Source organism: Mizuhopecten yessoensis, unplaced genomic scaffold (assembly GCF_002113885.1).
Source record: "Mizuhopecten yessoensis strain PY_sf001 unplaced genomic scaffold, ASM211388v2 scaffold433, whole genome shotgun sequence".
Taxonomy (NCBI): Eukaryota; Metazoa; Mollusca; class Bivalvia; order Pectinida; family Pectinidae; genus Mizuhopecten; species Mizuhopecten yessoensis.
Window position 1 is genome coordinate 38,073 of NW_018403544.1, and position 20,585 is coordinate 58,657.

Below are 20,585 nucleotides of genomic sequence, written 5' to 3' on the forward strand. Positions count from 1 at the left end.
CAAGCATGAAGGGGCGTCAACATGTGAAATTAGTTGACGGATTATTGTTCCATGAAGTGAATGTATACATAACAATGTCCTTGGTTAATGGTGATACATAAATAAATGAAATATCCATTAAACCAAAATGAATACTTTCTCATGATGATCGTTTTCATATCAAATCATGAAATCGCTTTTAGATTTCACCATTTGAAATGTACATGCCACTGATTGATTTAATCAATATACAACATATAATGGGCTGAACATTCTGTTTTGGGTGTCGGGTTTTATATTGAAAACTGTTTGTTTCATTTTTTTCTGTCGTAGAGTGCTGTAGCGGGATAGGGTTCGATGATCCTCCCAAAGTAATTTTGCTAAAGAGATATGTATTTAATGACATACGTGCTAAACATCTTACATGTAACAATTATCATGAAACCTTATTTCTATCTCTCAATAAAATGACCTTATTAGTTGATTACAATGTTAACAATATACAATTCGTGTTCTGCTGTTTTAGGAATGTTGTTTTGACTATTGTGTATGATTATCGGATTTTGATACAGGATGCTACATTTTACCTTGGCTACTGTAGATATAATAATCTGGCTAACATCCCCTCCTTAGGTATAGGTAGGAGGTACTGCCTACTATACCATTGCAAGGTATGTAACGTCGGTAAAAAAAATTATTTTTTTATTTTACAACAATCATAAAACAATTTGTTTTCTAAACATTATCCTCAGGTTGGTAAGTATGGATTATGAGAAGTTATTTTTACACAACCAATAACATTTCCTATGTGACGTTTCGATGACTAGTACGATATGTACACTGTCACCTTCATCAGACAAATGACCAATGAAGCGTATGCACACAAAGGTGTTATATGTGTACGAGTTGTCCATAAAATCGATGTCGATTTCAGCTACGCTGGAAAGGTATGTACAATAGTTGTTATATATGTACCGAAATGACTCAATTCAGCTACGCTTTGTTAACACTTAGTCATAGATGTGCGAGAGTCTTTGAGCCCCCTCGTCTTGATTTATAACTGGCCCAATGCGGCGTATCTAGATGGCTCCAGTCTCTGCTGTGGGATACAGATATCTGTATTGGCCCTCGGTAATCTTGCTCTCTTGTTTTAATTTTGATAGGAGGGCTTTGAGACGCCTTTTAAACGTTTGGGTTGGATAGGTTCCTATCAAAATTAAAACAAGTGAGCAAGATTACCGAGGGCAAATACAAATATCTGTATCCCACAGCAGAGAACACCCCTAGAATGTACTGTACACCACAGATCCACAAGCATGGAAACCAACTAAGGCATATTGTGGACTACACTGGACCCATTGGTTACAATGTTTCCAGATCATTAGCAGTCATTCTTGGATCGCTAGTGGGTAAATTGGACCACCATGTTAAGAATTCAAAACATCTAGCAGAAACTATATCTACCATCATGATTCAGGAAGACGAAGAATTCATTTCACGTGATGTTGTCTCTCTCTTTACCAACACACCCATTGAAGACGCACTTAAAATCATTCGAAAACGCTTAGAATTAGACAGAACCTGGCGCAAAAACACAAACCTTCAGGACATCATGGATTTGCTAGAGTCTGTGCTCACACCAACATATTTTAGTTTCCGGAACAACATCTGTCAACAACGCTTCAACATTGCTATGGGTAGTCCAGTGTCTCCCATTGTTGCCAATTTGTTCATGGAACATCTGAAGCAAGAAGCAATAGCCACTGCCCCCATAGAATGCAAGCATAGCTTATGGAAACGTTATGTTGACGACATACTTGAGATAATCAAGAAGAGGTCACAGAAAGATTTGACCACACATATCAACACCATAGATGCCACTAACAACATCAAATGTACATGTGAGGAAGAAACCAACGGCACAATGCCCTTTCTAGACTCTCTACTGAAAAAGAAAGAAAACGGAACCGTGAAGGTATTGGTCTATAGAAAAAAGATCCATACGGACCAATACCTGAACTTAAAATCTCACCATCCTTTACACCAGAAGCTAGGTGTCATACGCACATTTCTCAACATATGTGATACAATAGTCACAGAAACAACAGGACAAAACGGGTAAAAAACAGTGTCAAAGTAAGGAGAAGAAAGGGCCAATCAAGGATAAGAACAAAACCAAAGGTCAAATGGTCATCCCATATATAAAGGGTATATACGAAACCATCCAGAGGATATATCGCGGTCATTGCATAGCAACAGCCATGAAGCCCCACAAGACGCTTCGCAATATCCTAGTACACCCTAAGGATAAAACGCCTAAAGAAAACGTCGCATAATGCGTATACAAAATCGGATGCAAGAACTGCAACGCGTCGTATATTTGAGAGACTGGAAGGCTATTTTGGGTCCGCCTTGGTGAACACCGGAAAGATACAGAAACCCAAGACGGTAGGAAATTCACCACATCTGAAAGAAAACAGTCGGAGTCCCAGATAAATAAATCCGCAATCACAGATCATGCCACACAGAAAAACCATGTGATTGACTGGGATAACACAGAGACATGGATCGCTTTACTTGTAGTATTAAAAAATAGGGGTCTCCTTTACTAAAAAATACAAAGGGATATAACAACAGACTGAAATCCGTTACCCCCTTTTCTCATTCAGCTCGTGTCAATCACAAATCTTTGTCCTTATTGGATATACCTCGGTTGAATATTGGTGACAAGTGATTTATATACAAAATGAAATCCTAATTACGATTGTCTGACACATAGTTATCCACTGACATCGCTTTAAAGTCGCAATTACACCGTTAAATTGCGACCAAACCAAATTATATCCTCACGAGAAATGACCAGGTTTCACGGATAAACTCGAGAAATAAATCCAAGGAATGGTGTAAATCCTTATTTAATAACCTCAATCCAATACATGTGCTGCCCGCTTCTCTGAAATACTACGTCGATCAGTTTCTACACATGACAAGCGGTATATCGGGATTTTCCCCCTCGCACACCTGCATTACATAGTAGCAGTCAACAACTAAGCGCCATTTCTTTTCGAATTATTTTACGCTCCGCACAAAATTATGTCCCGCCCTATCAGTGGTGGTAAACAAATGAGAGCAATCTGTTCAAGCGACAGATAAAGGAAGACATCTGGATACGCCGCATTGGGCCAGTTCTAAATCGAGACGACGGGGTCAAAGACTCTCGCACATCTATGACCAAGTGTTAACAAAGCGTAGCTGAATTGAGTCATTTCGGTACATATATAACTGAAATATAACCCCATCTCATTAAGAGAATAACGAATAGTGAAAAAATCATATTAGAACTCAAATCGGCGAAACAAGGGTAGAATACGAACAAATGCAAGATAAGGAACATAAATACTCGGGAATAAGATCATGTGATATTGTAGGGTAAGCGTACTCTGTTTAGTCGATGGCACCTGTCGTGTCAATCTAGGTCAAATCCAAATACTGTCAAGTCCACAAATGAGAACCAAGGTAGTGACAGCGATAACCTGGAAACTTGTGAACTTGTTTTGTTATCAGTTTTGGTGAGCTTGTTTTGTTATCAGTTTTGGTGAGCTATTCAATAAATTCATGCTCGGGTGGAAACACAACCGAATCGCAAGGAGAGAGGCAAATCTGTTGCCAAGTGAAGGCGCTACTGAATCCTACCACTGGAATTAACGAAGACAGTATTAACCAGGAGCTCAGTTATCCTCACTATTGTATCTTCAGTATAGTTCCGCTTTGCCTTTGTCATGGAATTTTAAAGAAGTTCCTTCAGTTTGATATGCATGACTAAAAAACTCATGTCAGTAGAAATGTTTTTGAGGAAAACATGTAAAGTGGCCCTTATTGACCAACTAGTCAATGGTATTCTTTTTAAGGGTACTTGTTAAAGATCTAAAAAAATATTTACGGAAATATTAGAATACAGTCAAACTCCCTCAATCGAACCTCGAAGATTCGAATTTCTCAATGTGACGAACGTGCGGCAATGTCCGGAAGTGTGTAGTTCGCCAGTATTTCGTCTTTCAAAAGTACTATAACACGGATGTTGTAGAGTTTTTCAAGAAACCATTGCTCTGTTTAAAAGCAGGAAATGCTATTGGTTTTATAAAAGAATAAAAAAGATGATTCAGTGTGGTTTAGACTTGTGATAAGGGATGTTTATAATGCTAGTGGTATCTCCAATCGCTTGTTGGCAAGTTTCATAAGTTTCATAAAATACCGAGTTAATGGAACGTCGTGACCATATTTTTACAAACAGTCTGAAACAGTATATGACATTTTTGTTCTGAACACAGAAATTGAAAAAAATTGCGAGCTTTCAAAAACGTCTGTTTCCTTTGTCAAGCAAAGAAAATAAATGGCCGGTATTGAGACTCCATTTCGTTGAGAACAATTAAGCCGAGAGAGTAAAGTCAACTGTCAGAATAATATCGAGTCATATATTTCGAATCTCACTCTAATAGTCCAGGCAGTCAGATAGATAGGTATCATATTTACTCATTCCATGCCTTAGAGGATGTTAAAATGGGGTCATAAATATGACTCAGCTGATGTTCTCCTCTGGCTTTATTAATCAACCTATCTCCCATCCTAATCCAGATGAGTTCTTTATTTTTCCTTATCGAACAATTAAGATATAAGGAGCGGAAGGATAATCATATTATCCCATTCCTTTGACTAACGTTTTCGAAAGCTCGCAATTATCAGTTTCAACTGCTCTTTGTTTTCAGAAGAAATTTAGCTCACATTATTCATACCATACTAATGAATCTAATTCCCAATAAGAGGCCTAAAGAGTCGCATTTGTGACATATCGCAAAAAAATGATGTGAAATCCCCGAGTTAGTTTCAAAATGTCACCAGGAGCAGTTTAAGTTGAAGCAAACTCCAATGGCTAACACAATTACACCAGCTCATATAGTCATACAAATAATTATCAATACCACTACAATACCACTACACTGATGCAACCATTCATATTTACAGTATGAAAACCGTATCATTAATTAATCGGATCTCAACAGACATCAGTAAAGCAACCAAACCCACTTCATCAACTATATTTGTTATAAAGTACAGCGAAACCAACTCTTAAAGTACTGCGACCAATACAGGGACCACGACATCAACTCTATCAGTCATACAGCACAGCGACCAAGACCACTACATCAACTCTAAAAGTACAGCGACCAATACAGGTACCACGACATCAACTCTATCAGTCATACAGCACAGCGACCAAGTCCACTACATCAGCTCTAAAAGTACTGCGACCAATACAGGTACCACGACATCAACTCTATTGGTCATACAGCACAGCGACCAAGACCACTACTTCAACTCTATTGGTCATACAGCACTGCGACCAAGAAAACTACATCAACTCTAAAAGTACAGCGACCAATACATGTACCACGACATCAACTATATCAGTCATACAGCACAGCGACTAAGACCACGACATTAATTATATTGGTCATACAGCACAGCGACCAAGACCACTACATCAACTCTATTGGTCATACAGCACAGCGACCAAGACCACTTCTTCAACTGTTTTAGTCATAAGAACGGCGACCAAGACCACTACATCAACTCTAAAAGTACAGCGACCAAGACCACTACATCAACTCTTAAAGAACTGCGACCAATAAATGTACCACGTCTTTAACTCTATCAGTCATACAGCACAGCGACCAAGTCCATTACATCAGCTCTAAAAGAACTGCGACCAATACAGGTACCACGACATAAACTCTATCAGTCATACAGCACAGCGACCAAGACCACTACATCAGCTCTAAAAGTACAGCGACCAATACATGTACTACTACATCAGTTATCTTAGTCACACAGCACAGGGACTACGACCACTACATCAACTCTATTGGTCATAAAAACAGCGACCAAAACCTCTACATCAATTCTCTTAGTCATACAGCCCCAGCGACCACAACCACTACATCAACTCTTAAAGTCATAAAGCACAGGGACTACGACCACGACATCTACTCTTTAAGTCATACAGCACAGCAACCAATACCAGTACATCAACTATCTCAGTCATAAAGAGCAGCGACCAAGACCACAACATCAACCCTCTCAGTTATAAAAAGCAGCGACCAAGACGACAACATCAACTCTCTCAGTCATAAAAAGCAGCGACCAAGACCACTACATCAACTCTCTCAGTCATAAAGAGCAGCGACCAAGACCACAACATCGACACTCTCAGTCATAAAGTACAGCGACCAAGACCACAACATCAACTCTCTCAGTCATAAAGAGCAGCGACCACGACCACAACATCAACTCTCTCAGTCATAAAGTACAGCGACCAATACCAGTACATCAACTCTCCCAGTCATAACGAGCAGCGACCAAGACCACTACATCAACTCTCTCAGTCATAAAGAGCAGCGACCAAGACCACAACATTATCTCTCTCAGTCATAAAGAGCATCGACCAAGACCACTACATCAACTCTCTCAGTCATAAAGTAAAGCAACCAAGACCATTACATCAACTCTCTCAGTCATAACGTAAAGCAAGCAAGACCACTACATCAATTATCTCAGTCATAAAGTAAAGCAACCAATACCAGTACATCAACTCTCTCAGTCATAAAGGGCAGCGAACAAGACCACCACATCAACTCTCTCAGTCATAAAGAGCATCGACCAAGACCACAACATCAACTCTCTCAGTCATAAAGTACAGCGACCAAGACCACAACATCAACTCTCTCAGTCATAAAAAGCAGCGAGCAAGACCACAACATCAACTCTCTCAGTCATAAAGTACAGCGACCAATACCAGTACATCAACTCTCTCAGTCATAAAAAGCAGCGAACAAGACCACAACATCAACTCTCTCAGTCATAAAGTACAGCAACCAATACCAGTACATCAACTCTCTCAGTCATAAAAAGCAGCGACCAAGACCACAGCATCAACTCTCTCAGTCATAAAGTACAGCAACCAAGACCACAACATCAACTCTCTCAGTCATACAGTAAAGCAACCAAGACCACTACATCAACTCTCTCAGTCATAAAGTACAGCAACCAAGACAACTACATCAATTATCTCGGTCATAAAGTAAAGCAACCAAGACCACTACATCAACTCGCTCAGTCATAAAGAGCAGCAACCAAGACCACAACATCAACTCTCTCAGTCATAAAGTACAGCGACCAATACCAGTACATCAACTCTCTCAGTCATAAAGAGCAGCGAACAAGACCACAACATCAACTCTCTCAGTCATAAAGAGCAGCGACCAAGACCACAACATCAACTCTCTCAGTCATAAAAAGCAGCGACCAAGACCAGTACATCAACTCTCTCAGTCATAAAGAGCAACCAAGACCACTACATCAGCTCTCTCATTCATTAAGTAAAGCGACCAAGACCACTACATCAACTCTCTCAGTCATAAAGTAAAGCAACCAAGACCACTACATCAACTATCTCAGTCATTAAGTAAAGTAACCAAGACCACTACATCAACTATCTCAGTCATTGAGTAAAGCAACCAAGACCACTACATCAACTCTCTCAGTCATTGAGTAAAGAAACCAAGACCACTACATCAACTCTCTCAGTCATAAAGAGCAGCAACCAAGACCAGTACATCAACCCTCTCAGTCATTAAGTAAAGCGACCAAGACCAGTACATCAACTCTCTCAGTCATTAAGTAAAGCGACCAAGACCACTACATCAACCCGCTCAGTCATAAAGTAAAGCGACCAAGACCACTACATCAACCCGCTCAGTCATAAAGTAAAGCGACCAAGACCACTACATCAACTCGCTAAGTCATTAAGTAAAGCGCCCAAGACCAGTACATCAACTCTCTCAGTCATTAAGTAAAGCGCCCAAGACCAGTACATCAACTCTCTCAGTCATTAAGTAAAGCGACCAAGACCCCTACATCAACTCTCTCAGTCATAAAGTAAAGCAACCAAGACCAGTACATCAACTCGCTCAGTCATTAGGTAAAGCAACCAAGACCACAACATCAACTCTCTCAGTCATAAAGTACAGCGACCAAGACCACTACATCAACTCTCTCAGTCATAAAGTAAAGCGACCAAGACCACTACATCAACTCTCTCAGTATAAAGTACAGCGACCAAGACCACAACATCAACTCTCTCAGTCATAAAGAGCAGCGACCAAGACCACAACATTATCTCTCTCAGTCATAAAGAGCATCGACCAAGACCACTACATCAACTCTCTCAGTCATAAAGTAAAGCAACCAAGACCACTACATCATCTATCTCAGTCATAAAGTACAGCGACCAATACCAGTACATCAACTCTCCCAGTCATAACGAGCAGCGACCAAGACCACTACATCAACTCTCTCAGTATAAAGTACAGCGACCAAGACCACAACATCAACTCTCTCAGTCATAAAATACAGCGACTAAGACCAGTACATCAACTCTCTCAGTCATAAAGAGCAACCAAGACCACTACATCAACTCTCTCAGTCATAAAGTAAAGCAACCAAGACCAGTACATCAACTCGCTCAGTCATTAAGTAAAGCAACCAAGACCACAACATCAACTATCTCAGTCATAAAGTACAGCAACCAAGACCACAACATCAACTCTCTTAGTCATAAAGTAAAGCAACCAAGACCACTACATCAACTCGCTAAGTCATTAAGTAAAGCGACCAAGACCACTACATCAACTCTCTCAGTCATTAAGTACAGCGACCAAAACCAGTACATCAACTCTCTCAGTCATAAAAAGCAGCGACCAAGACCACTTCATCAACCCAGACATAAAGTTTAGCCATCAACTCACTTAGTCCATAGTAAACGAAACCAGAAATATTCATTACACCGAAATTACAACATTTGAAATATCCTTTCTACTGAAATCGTTGCATATCTAGTTACGGAATCGCTATTTTCTGTTTTGACATTTAAAACTGACATGTAATTGATTTGAGTAATCAATATTGCATGTATTATTGGCAAAGTGTGCGTTTTACGAGGCGCAGTTCTCGCTATATTCTGAAAGCTTAATACTGCTAAGTGAATTTGACTCTGAATTTACCTATAAAACATAAAACCAGCAGAAGTTATTTAATCACCATCACACAATAATGTACAACACTGACATGGTCTATACATAAAACATATTATGCAAAAAAAAGCGGTTGATGCCATTTTCCGTGAAAAAAGGAAGAGGAGAAGAGTCGAACGTTTGCTTCCGCGAAGCACCTCTTGGGGTTTATTTGGTTTTTGGAGCGTATGGACTGCCCCTCTATTAATTCAAATGACGATGTATTTTACCTTCCAACAATAAATGCCTATGTCATTAGATTCTTTTTACCGTGGTGTTTATATATGATTGAGTTCCTCTGTTTCATGATTATATTTTACTTCTATTCGTTAGACAGTTTGGCTTAACTGTCGGGACAGTTTCAGGGTCGGGAATCGAATGCGTCGCGCTTATTGTGAAGCTTACTATTACTCCTACCCTGATGAACATGCTGTGGTTAAGATCGAGATAACCAGCTGATGTAGAAAAGTCTTTCGTGTTCTTGATTTAAAGTTTAGGAGGTAATATACTATCAACACGGAAAATAAATTTCCTGTTATTCAATACTAATATATCGTAGAAATATGTGAATATATGGAGGTTTGGTTTGAGCCCATAAGGTTTAACGTCATATTAACACTTAAGGTCGTTTAAGGCCGCTCCTCTTTGAACTTAATTTTTACGTGTATGTGTGCTGGACGCGGTGTGTTGGTGTATCTATCTCCTTGTGATAGCGCGATCGAAGGGTGCCTCACTGAAATACCATGACGAACACATCTAGCATAGGTTTCCATCTGGTCAAATCATACTGAAAACCGGGGAACTTATGTATGTATAGCAGATTGTTTACAGGTTATAGGACTCTATATATATCCATATATGTTTATGCATGAAATGCAATTGAAAACATACGTAAAGAGTGAAGGAGTGTTACAATAAAAACACCTACTTATGATACACAATTTTATTTTAAATGGATTTACTTGTATACTTTGTATACATGTTTATACACATTTCATATCCTGATATTAAAAAAAATAGCTGACTTATATATAATATATATCTATACAATTTGTATACTTAGTTCAATTGAAGTTCACATAAATAGCAATGTAGATATATATGGATATCTATATTGCCTTGTAAGAGTTTATGTCTTTGTGATGTGATGTAAATGTATACAGTATGTGACGTTTAGTTATAAATAATTGTTGGTTAAAAAAAACACTTCTCAGATACTGAACTCCAGAACTCATCCCAAGTAAGAGAAAAAATCAAAGATGTGACTCCTGTGACAGGATATGTTTACAATACAATACTCATATGATATTTTACATGATGTATCTATGAAGACATTTTTTTTTTATAAAAACAACAACAGGGGAACCGAGATGTTGTGCTTTCCTTAAATGCTGAGTATTAAGCAGGGAATACCACTTCGGCGATTGTTTAACAATAAGGCCAAGATAATAAGGCCAAACATGGTACTAACAGGATACAAGAAGTTTGTTAGAAAGAAGATAGATACCAGCACGATCCAAAATGTTACAGGGGGCAGCAGATCAATTTATATTCTTTTCCCGAAACTGCAGGGGTTTTCTGAAATTGTAATTGACAGAATTGGCAAGATTGTTTGGTAACCAATCTTGATAAGCTTTTGAAGAAATTTAGACTAAAATGGAAATAAAAACAAGTCGACAAGGAAAGGAGTAATGCGTGTTCCCATGAAAACGGTTCTCTTGGCTTTTGCCAAAGGTTTCTCATAATATTCAAAAACAAAATGTGTATTCCCATTTTCATGCTGTTGCACGTCTGTCTGTAATATATAAGTAAAAGTAAAGAAACAATAACGACAGTGTAGAAAAAAGAATATGTCAAATTTTCGAGGCACTCCGTCCCTTTATCAAAACAATAAACATGAACACTTACAGCATATCACAACATATAACACAGAATTAAACAGTCACCATGAAACAATACTTCATTACGAGATACATAACATTTTTTTTTTTTTTTTTTTTTTTTTATTAAATACCAATGTAATATTCCAATGTTAACGCATCTCCCTTCTGCCGTCTGATAGCCGAAGGCTATTAACAGTGAAGAGCTTCATTTCCTTAAAAATTTGTCAGAGGTGAGTGCTTTGTGATTAATTCCTCCTAATTGTTTTCCGACGGGGTTTTGCTCTCTTAAAAATCACTTTTTATGTCTGAAATATTTTTGGTGTTTTTATCATGTCTCTTTCTATGTGCGCTATGTACGCTTAGTGTTTTTCGGCTTAAGAATTGAAATAGGTTGAGTACGTGTTAATAACGTAATTCAATTATGTGCTATACTTTAGTAAATTCATGATTAGTGTTTGAGGTTTGACAGTCAGAGCTGTGTTGGCTGGTCAATCATAGCACACATGACAAGCACCATTGGCTTTGCATAAAATATCCACCATGAATAGTTATAGCTATTTGATTCGTTAACACCGCTTCTATTCTGTGTATATTGTTGGCAAATTTCTTACAACAGGTTAACAGGTTAATGATAATGTGTTAGACCATTTATGTATATGGTGTCTCCTTTCTTCGTTGATACAGATCTATTTCTTATGTTCCATACCATTTATGTGCATATTCATAGTTTGTTATCTGTTATAGTTTGAGATGAACTTTGCCTGTTGCCAATTCCCATTAAATCGGATTGATTTGATAAAATATTTTAAAATGAAAAGATAAAACTTAATAATAAACTGATATCTAGAATCTGTTGAAATCTTCTATAGTTATACTGTACTGTAATATTGTAATGTGAGACTACTTTCAGGTAAAACTCCGTCATTACGTTGAAAAGGCCAAATGTATTTCAAGACGGTATGGACTACACTAGCATCTTCAAAAGATCACAACGATTTTAATAACGCTAATATATGTCAAGCCTATTGCCTCGATGCTTTCAGCTCCTCACAATAATGGAGGCTGATGCAAACGCACGAGTGAAAGTTAGTTTAGGCGATTGCCCAGAGAAGCACCATATATGAAGTACAACGTCAACAATAAAGATTTTCTATTACAAATATTAACATTAGCGTTTATATAGTAATATATATATATATAGCAAATGTTATTTCCTTTAAAACAGTTACGAAACAATGTTTTCAGCATATGTTGATCACTCTTGTTTACCCGGTCGGAAGGGCATAGTGGACCTTTATGTGGGAAGAAACCTGAGTATTTGGGGAAATACGCGTGGCAGGACAGGTGACCCACTACCGTTAACGCCCGATCGGGGAGTCCAACCCCGGCCGTCTTGGTGAAAGGCGAGTGCGCTATCCATTGCGCCACCCGATCACTATTACCTTTGTCTATTTTGCAAGATGATATCTGTAGATGGTCATTTTGATATCGACTTCACCCTATTTCAAAGGAACGACGGCCACTTTAATGTTTCAGAATGTAATAGCCCCCTTTTTTTAGGAATAAACTCTAGGTTTAAGACATCATGGAATAGGGTTCTTTTCGGAAATATAAGTCCCTGCATAGAAAACTGAGGAGGAGGAGGAGGAGGAGGAGGAGGAGGAGGAGGAAGAGAGTTAAAATAAACAGTTAGTTTGATAGTTTTGTGTAGGTGATTTTTCAAGAAAAAGTGGCGTTTAAGGTTTAAACATATTGATATGGATATGCTAATTACAACTATATGTATCTGTTATAATATTTTCCTAATGATTTAATTTAATTTGTCTCCATTACTGCCAATCAAAACACGTTTTCTCATCTTGTTGCACATTTGCTATCAGTTGTTGTTCAGTACATAACATGGACAAAAATAAGTATTTCAGCCATGATTTGTTACGGTAGATGACCGAGCAGCAAAATAGGTCATATCTGTGAAACATTTCTTAAAAATCAATAACGGTTTTGATAAAGGAATATATTTGTTCTAAAAAAAGTAACATTAACGAAATAGTCCATTTAGAAGTTTGAAAGATATTGATCCTTCAATTCATAATTGTATTAAATGGCGCTGACCTGACCAATAGTAAACAGCTACGTGAAAGCTTTGGTAAACGCTAGCGGAAAGTTTATCAATACAGTTACGTACATATGTACAGTGTAGTTTATATTTACACGTGTGACCTTGTACTTATTAAGCTTTTGGTTTTTTATGGAGAACTAGCATTATAACCTCTAGCATTACAAACTCTATGGTCAAAGTTCCAAATATAAGTTTAATAGTACCAAAAATAAATAACAAAATAGACGTAGATGTAGCGCCCGACATCGTACACTAAGAAACGTTGTGCTGATGTTTGTATGAATTGATGTGTTATACTGGCAATAACAGGCAGTAAAACCGGGAGATACATTGGCAAAAAATGGGGATTTCTGAGTTTTGAAAATGTTTGAAAATGAATGAATAAATAAATAAATAACAAAAATGATAAAATAATTAAAATACATTTATCTAATTTTGGTAAGTTTAGACAAGGCAGCAGTGACGTATTGTTACAATGCATGGTACCTAAAACATATCATCAAAAATATTAAATATGATTTAATACTTATTGATATTTTATAAAACAGAGCACCATTTTTTTCTATAATCGTTCGAACAATATACAATATTTCGTGATTTCTTTGAACCTTACTCCCAACTTTGTCTATGCAGGACCTGATTGATCCGTACAACAACCCGATTTTTTGTTTTCCGAATTTCAAGCTCATCAGTTATAGTCTACTAAAGCATCTAAGAAGGGGACTATTGTTAGCTTAATAATATACAAAATTTGATTTGAATTTTTAAAATTAGCAGATAAGCGGGAACTGTAATACGTATTTGTAATAAAAAAGGAAGAAAAAAATTATACCGATGTGAAAAAAAACCATAATTAGGAACGGTAGTAGTGACAACAAGATATCTTCTTTTTTTTCTTTTCTTTTTTTTCTTTTCAGAATTTTTTTTATACAATGCAAAGTACATTTGTAATAGCTGAAAATCTCACACACACTAATCTCGCTTCCGCTTTCACACACAGAATTATCGATTGTCATTTTAATACATTTTTCCAATGTTTACATTTACATTGTATTCGTATAAGGAAAGCAGAAAAAGGAAAGGTTAATAAAAAGAAAAATAGACAGAGGATGAAAAAAAGACAAGGACAAAACATAGAGAGAGAGATGTCAGGCAATCAGTAGTAAATATCTATATATCTATATGTATGACTAGCATATGAACAGGAGGGAGTAAAGAGCATGTGTTGTCAGCTGCAAATGTCAATATATGTATAGTAATAGCTAAACAGAATATTTTGATATCTTTAAATCGGAAAAATGGATACAAAACAACTCATATACTAGTGTCCAATAATATTACATATTATAACTGTAAACAGTTTTCTTAAAATAAAGTTCAGCAAATTGAAGATTCAGGAGATATTTATTAACTTTTGCCATTTTTTCCAATTATTTTTTTCAAACCCTTAAGCGGCGTGAAGCGCCGGAGGGTTTGATCTGTAAACACTTTGTCCACTTCCGGTGCTTCCCCATGCGTGAAAGCCTTCTGGGAAATTAAGGCCGCATAATATTTCCAAATAAGTAATAGTAAATTATCAACGATATCCGTACAGATTTAGAAAATTACTCCAGATCATTATAAGAAAGGCTAAAAGACATATATTAAGAAATATGTATCAATCGACAATACTACAAAGCAACGAAACTGATGCAATGATATCGTCTGCTGTGGCGGAGGACATCCCTTGTGCTATATTTAGCAGCTGATGAGGCGGGATATCCGGATGGTAACAGAACCTATAATGACTGCCGGTAAGTGAATTTGTTGTTAAATTTTGTGTACACAAAAAAAATTAGGCCCAATTATATTTTAGAAATTTAAAAATGTTCAATGTTGCCTGCCTGTCTGTCGAAAGAGAGGCCAGTACTGTCAGTGTCACTAGGCCTAGGCTGTGCGCGAAATATAGCAGACGACGATAGAAGTGTTGCAAGTTGACGGAGACGGAATTTCAAGTACTGTAAGAATAGGAAAGGTGAAGTAAGAGACGGCATATGGAAAATGTAAGGTGCATGTACTTATCCATCATAAAACAAATTTGTGATAACAGAAAACTTTCGTTATGGCAAAGTGTGTCTTCGTTGCAGACTCGAGAGGTAACAACTTTGATAAGTGTCCTCAACCAAACCTAAATATTTTATATATTATTCAAAGAGGGGCAACAATTGACACTTTAACCAAGAAGACTGTTGAAATTTTATCCAAAACTTCTTTATCACATGAAATCTTCGTAAAAATTGCAGCAGGTATAAATGATATTTTATCCAAATCATGTACTGTAACCTCCCTCTCAGAAGATGATGTTATTTCTAAATTATTGTTATTTAAACATTCAGTAAAAACTGTACATTTTCGTGCACTGGTTGGTTTTGTTACCATACCTACTGCAAATTTGAGACAACTACTGAGTGGCAAAAGTGCAGCATGTGAGAATATTGAGCAAGAGCAAAGTATTCTAAACAATAAAATCAATGCTGTAAACAAGCACATTAGAAGTATTAATTCAAGTATGCAGGATCCATTCCCTCGCGGTTGTTGGACAGTTAGTTGGCATCTGTCAATTAGTGATTTTCATCAAAAGAGGAGCAGGAAAGGGGGTCGGACAAAGACCGTACAAAGACACAGATTTGAAAATCTGTACGACGGACTTCATGCAAAGTCACAGGTTAAAAAGAGTTGGTTTGACAAACTGATTGAAGCTTTTAGTGCTGAAATTCTGTACACAGAAAAAGAGTCTGTTTCAAGTGCAAGCCTTGTATACGAAAATGTTTCTTCTGATGAATCAGAATCAGACTTCACCATTTCTCATGGGCCTTCAAACTTTGCACCAGAAACAAGTTCTGATTCTGAATCAGAAAGTTTGTATATTCCATGGAAAAGGCGCAAGTAATTATATAAAGGTGAGACATATTTGAGTGCTGTTGGATTTGTGTTGTGTAGATTTGTTACTGGCTGCATGATATTTTAAATGAATACAAAATCTATTCATTTGGTTTGTAACAACACATTTGCCTGCTTGCTGCACATAATATGCAGGTATTCTTTTGTTTGGTTTTGTTTAGTATTGTTTAACATCCTATTTACAGCTATGGTCATTTAAGGACGGCCTCCCTTGTGTGCAAGATGCTTTTGTGTGTTTCGGGAGGCTGCGATATGTTCATGTTTGTCTCCTTGTGATAGCGCAGAACTGATGCCGTCTTTATAGTGCTACCTCACTGAAACATACTGCCAAAGACACCCAGCAGGACACCGCACCCTGTCACATTATACTGACAACGGGCGAACCAGTCTTCCTACTCCTACATTGCTGAGCGTTTAGCAAGAGTAGAAACTATCATTTGTGTCCAATAACTGGTACAACACCCTCCGGCTAGATACATTTCACCTGCATCTCTCATTAAAAAATAAGAAGAGTTAGTAATGATGTACTATGAAATGCAATGAAATCAACTGCATTTCTCCTTCCTTTTCCTAAATCTCTACCCTTGAAGCAGTCTAAGAATTTAGAATTTATACACCATAGGCAATAAGTCAATTTAATAAAGATTTCTGATGGACCTACTAAAGTCTTCATAGACAATGTACCTTAATTCACCTGCAAAATTGTATTGGCATATTTAGCGATTGATAATGATATCAAGAAATTTAGAATGTATGTATTTATATCAATATCCTCTCCACTAGATTGATGATTAACATTATAGGACACAATTATAGACTAGCTTGATGGACAATGGTGATTGTCTATCTGTATACACCCTTAAAAGTTCAAACGCTCCTGAAGATATCACTATTTACAACCCAGGTTTGTTTATCCCCTTCCCAAGCGTACACCCAATGCTTCAATTTTGAAACAAGGATTGGTCATATTCACCAGTGTAATGGAACAGAAATGCACGGCCAGATCAGAATTCAAAATCAATGACCCTCCGAACTCTAGATGAATGCTATGACAATTGAGTTGGTACTAGGTCGCTAATGATCTACCCAGTCCAGTTCCATTACAATGACATTGTTTGAATCTATTTATACATTGTTATAATGCATAGGAAATTCACGTGTCAAGTTACTAGGAAATCACATGAAATAAAATCTGATGAATTTAGTAATTTTAACAACAAAGGGAAAAATTGTGGGGCACAGAGTTGATGGAGATAGACTCTGATATTTTTATTTTCAGGTAATTATAACTGTTCGGGTTGGTCGATTGATTACTACCAATATTTTATTTTTGTTGCCACCATTCAATATAGTCTGATTTCTGTGATGGCTAACCTACTGGGCATTTCTTTATTTACCTTCATGTATGTGTTTTATTTTTATTATGATGCGTCTGGGTTATTTCCCTATATTTTCAGTAAATATGTGAACATTAATGGGTTATCCGCAATATGTAATTAATTTTCAAAATTTTTGATGGGTCAAATTTGAAAAGTATACAGCATGTTTTATTTAACTCATATGGCACATAGTGACATAGGTAAATAATTATATAAATGTCTCCATACTAGGAGTCAAACAAATTATCAGTTTTGAGATTGGACCTATTGAAGAAATTTTCCTACATAACTATTATTCTTGCATTGTGCATACTACACCGAGATATTCGCATTTCCAGCGGTGCTGAAAAATTCTATCTGGCACACAGGTCTGCTTACACGCGCAGACTGGCGGGGGGATTGTAATGACCTTTCGGGGTCACGCTGTTGTTCATGACGTCATTTTATGACGTTTGGGTCAGTCAGGGTCATTGACGTCATTAACAATTACCATCTGGGCTTCATATGCAAATGAGGAATGTGCGAACAGTTTACAACTTTACTAGAAGAGCCGCTGTTTTTACAGGTTTTAGTTAACAAGCAAGAAATAGAATCCATCCCTGATGTGAGGTATGGATAAGGTTATTCAAACCCAAAGGGATAAAATATTGAGCAGAAGACCTGAGGCTGGGCCAAGGGTCTTCTGCTCAATAATTTATCCCATATGGCACATAGGTAAATAATACCTCGAATCGGGGATGGATTCTATTATTGTGATCCATTAATGTGTGAACATTCCATGAAATACTTATAAGTCGCAACTTCAATGAACCATTGTTTCTTTCTAAAAAGTCGTATTCAAGTAAAACACTGTTCAGGGTAACATTGTGTAAACATTATATTTCATTTTCAGATTGGAATGTTAACATACATGTACGTGTCATCGCTTAAGGTTCTAGCTGCACAGAAGACTGATTTGGACGTTTTAGAATTATACAAAGTTCCTGTTCATGTCCATAATTTCATTGANTTTAAGGTTCTAGCTGCACAGAAGAATGATTTGGACGTTTTAGAATTATACAAAGTTCCTGTTCATGTCCATAATTTCATTGAACGTCGATATATCATTGAGTCATTCAAGATAGTGTGCACTGCAAATTATCATGTTCATCATCCATTTGCAGTGAGTCATTTACAGCCCATTCAGTATGACAGGTATGGGATGGAAGGAATATTTTCTGTTGACAATGTCACATTCAAGTTGTCATTTGTTGATGAGCATTGTATTTCTCTGGATATTTCCTCTGATACTTTGCTCAACAGATTGCAGTTGGCCAATTTGCTCAAAAATTCCGCAATAGATTCAGACTTCCTTTCTCTCATTGGTTTGACCATTGTCATCTTCAATGCTTTTACACCTTCTCTGATTACTATTGATGATGATCTAGATACAGCAGTAGATAACTTTCATCGTTTCTCAGAAACTTTCATTTTGGAAACAGAATTCAAACAGTATCCAGGGCTAGGTGTTACCATTTTTGAAGGGGATCGTGACTTAGTGGCAGGATTGTTTTATGATGAAGTAACTGGAAGGTTCAAAGTCTATGAAGAATAATGATTGATCTTCTAAAAAGTATTTTGTTCACAACATTACATTGGATTACATCACATAAATGTAAATTGATAATTTTAAAGACAGTGGAAACTGGCCAGTTGGTGACCTGTGTTCGCTAATAGGCAAGTTTCACTTTAAAGATTATTCGTGTTGGTGTCATGTGATTCGCTAACAGAATGAATCTTTAAAACATAGAATTTATGTATTGTATATAAATTGTTTTCCAATAGTTATGTGTGATCAAGACACAGGAGTTGCATGCTTTACATTAAAGAATCCATAAATGATGGATGAGAATTTTAAACATCACACTCTTTTAAATGACCATACATATTCATCATACTCAAATTCAGGACAACATCATGATCAAAATGACCATACATATTCAAAGCCAAGTTGCACAAAAAATTCAAATGTGACAGCAGCAAAAGTATGTACTGGTATGGGAATAGAAAGATTGATGCATAATCATTGTGGGAGCAATAGCAATGAAGCTAGAAAATATTTCAATATCCCAGAAAAGAAATTCAATGATTCAAACAGGATACAGATGCAGAGAAATAGATATGTCAACAGTGCATTTGAACACTTCAATAACATAATACAACAAGAACAAAGATATGTACAAAACACAGTGGGCGATGGAAACTGTTATTTCAGGTGTCTAAGTTTGCATTTGTTCAATGTTGAAGATTTTCATTTGTACATCAGAAACAAGATTGTATCCTTCATGGTAGAGCATATCAATGTATTTCAGCAAGATATTAACCAAAGTCATCCACAATATACAGTGGACAGGTATATATCAAACATGTTTTGTTCCAATGGACTTTTGTCATCTTTGGCTTCAGAAGTAGAAATTGAAGTGACTGCAACTTTACTTCAAGTACCTGTTTATATCCTCTGCAGGTTTGGCAATACCATATCTTGGCAGAGATTTCTCCCAAGATTTTATGTGCAAACCCCATTTCCTTCCTGTCCATATGTGACACTGGTCAATACAAGTGATCACTACATATATGTCAGACCAAACAATTTGTGTAACTGCCAACTTCCTCCTCCATTACTGTTAATTGCAACAAATCCAGTCACAAATTTCAGTTAGATTGACTTGAATGAAGAAGAGACAGAGTCACCAGTGAAGAAATCAAAATCATGCAGAGGTGAGACGATAATCACTGTGTCAAAGGTGCAGGATGGTTCACATACAAATATTAGCAATGACAAAAAGAGGAAACCTAGAATAAGAAAACTGAAGACTGCTGGTGAGATTCCCGGAAGTAGATTTTTAGAGAAAATTATGGATGGGCCTAGCCACGAATGTGCATCTTGCAGTAAAATGTTTTATTCTACTACAGTTCAAAACCATATAATGAAACTCTCATGGAAAGAGATTTTACGAGATTTGGGTCAAGAAGTTAGTGCAAATGTTACATTGTGCACAAAATGCTCAAACTCCTTGAAAAAAAATCAAATGCCTCCACTTTGTTTGCAGAACAATTTAAAGCTGGTGAAGTTCCACTTGTGTTGAAAAACCTGAATGTGGCAGAAAAGAAAATGATTTCA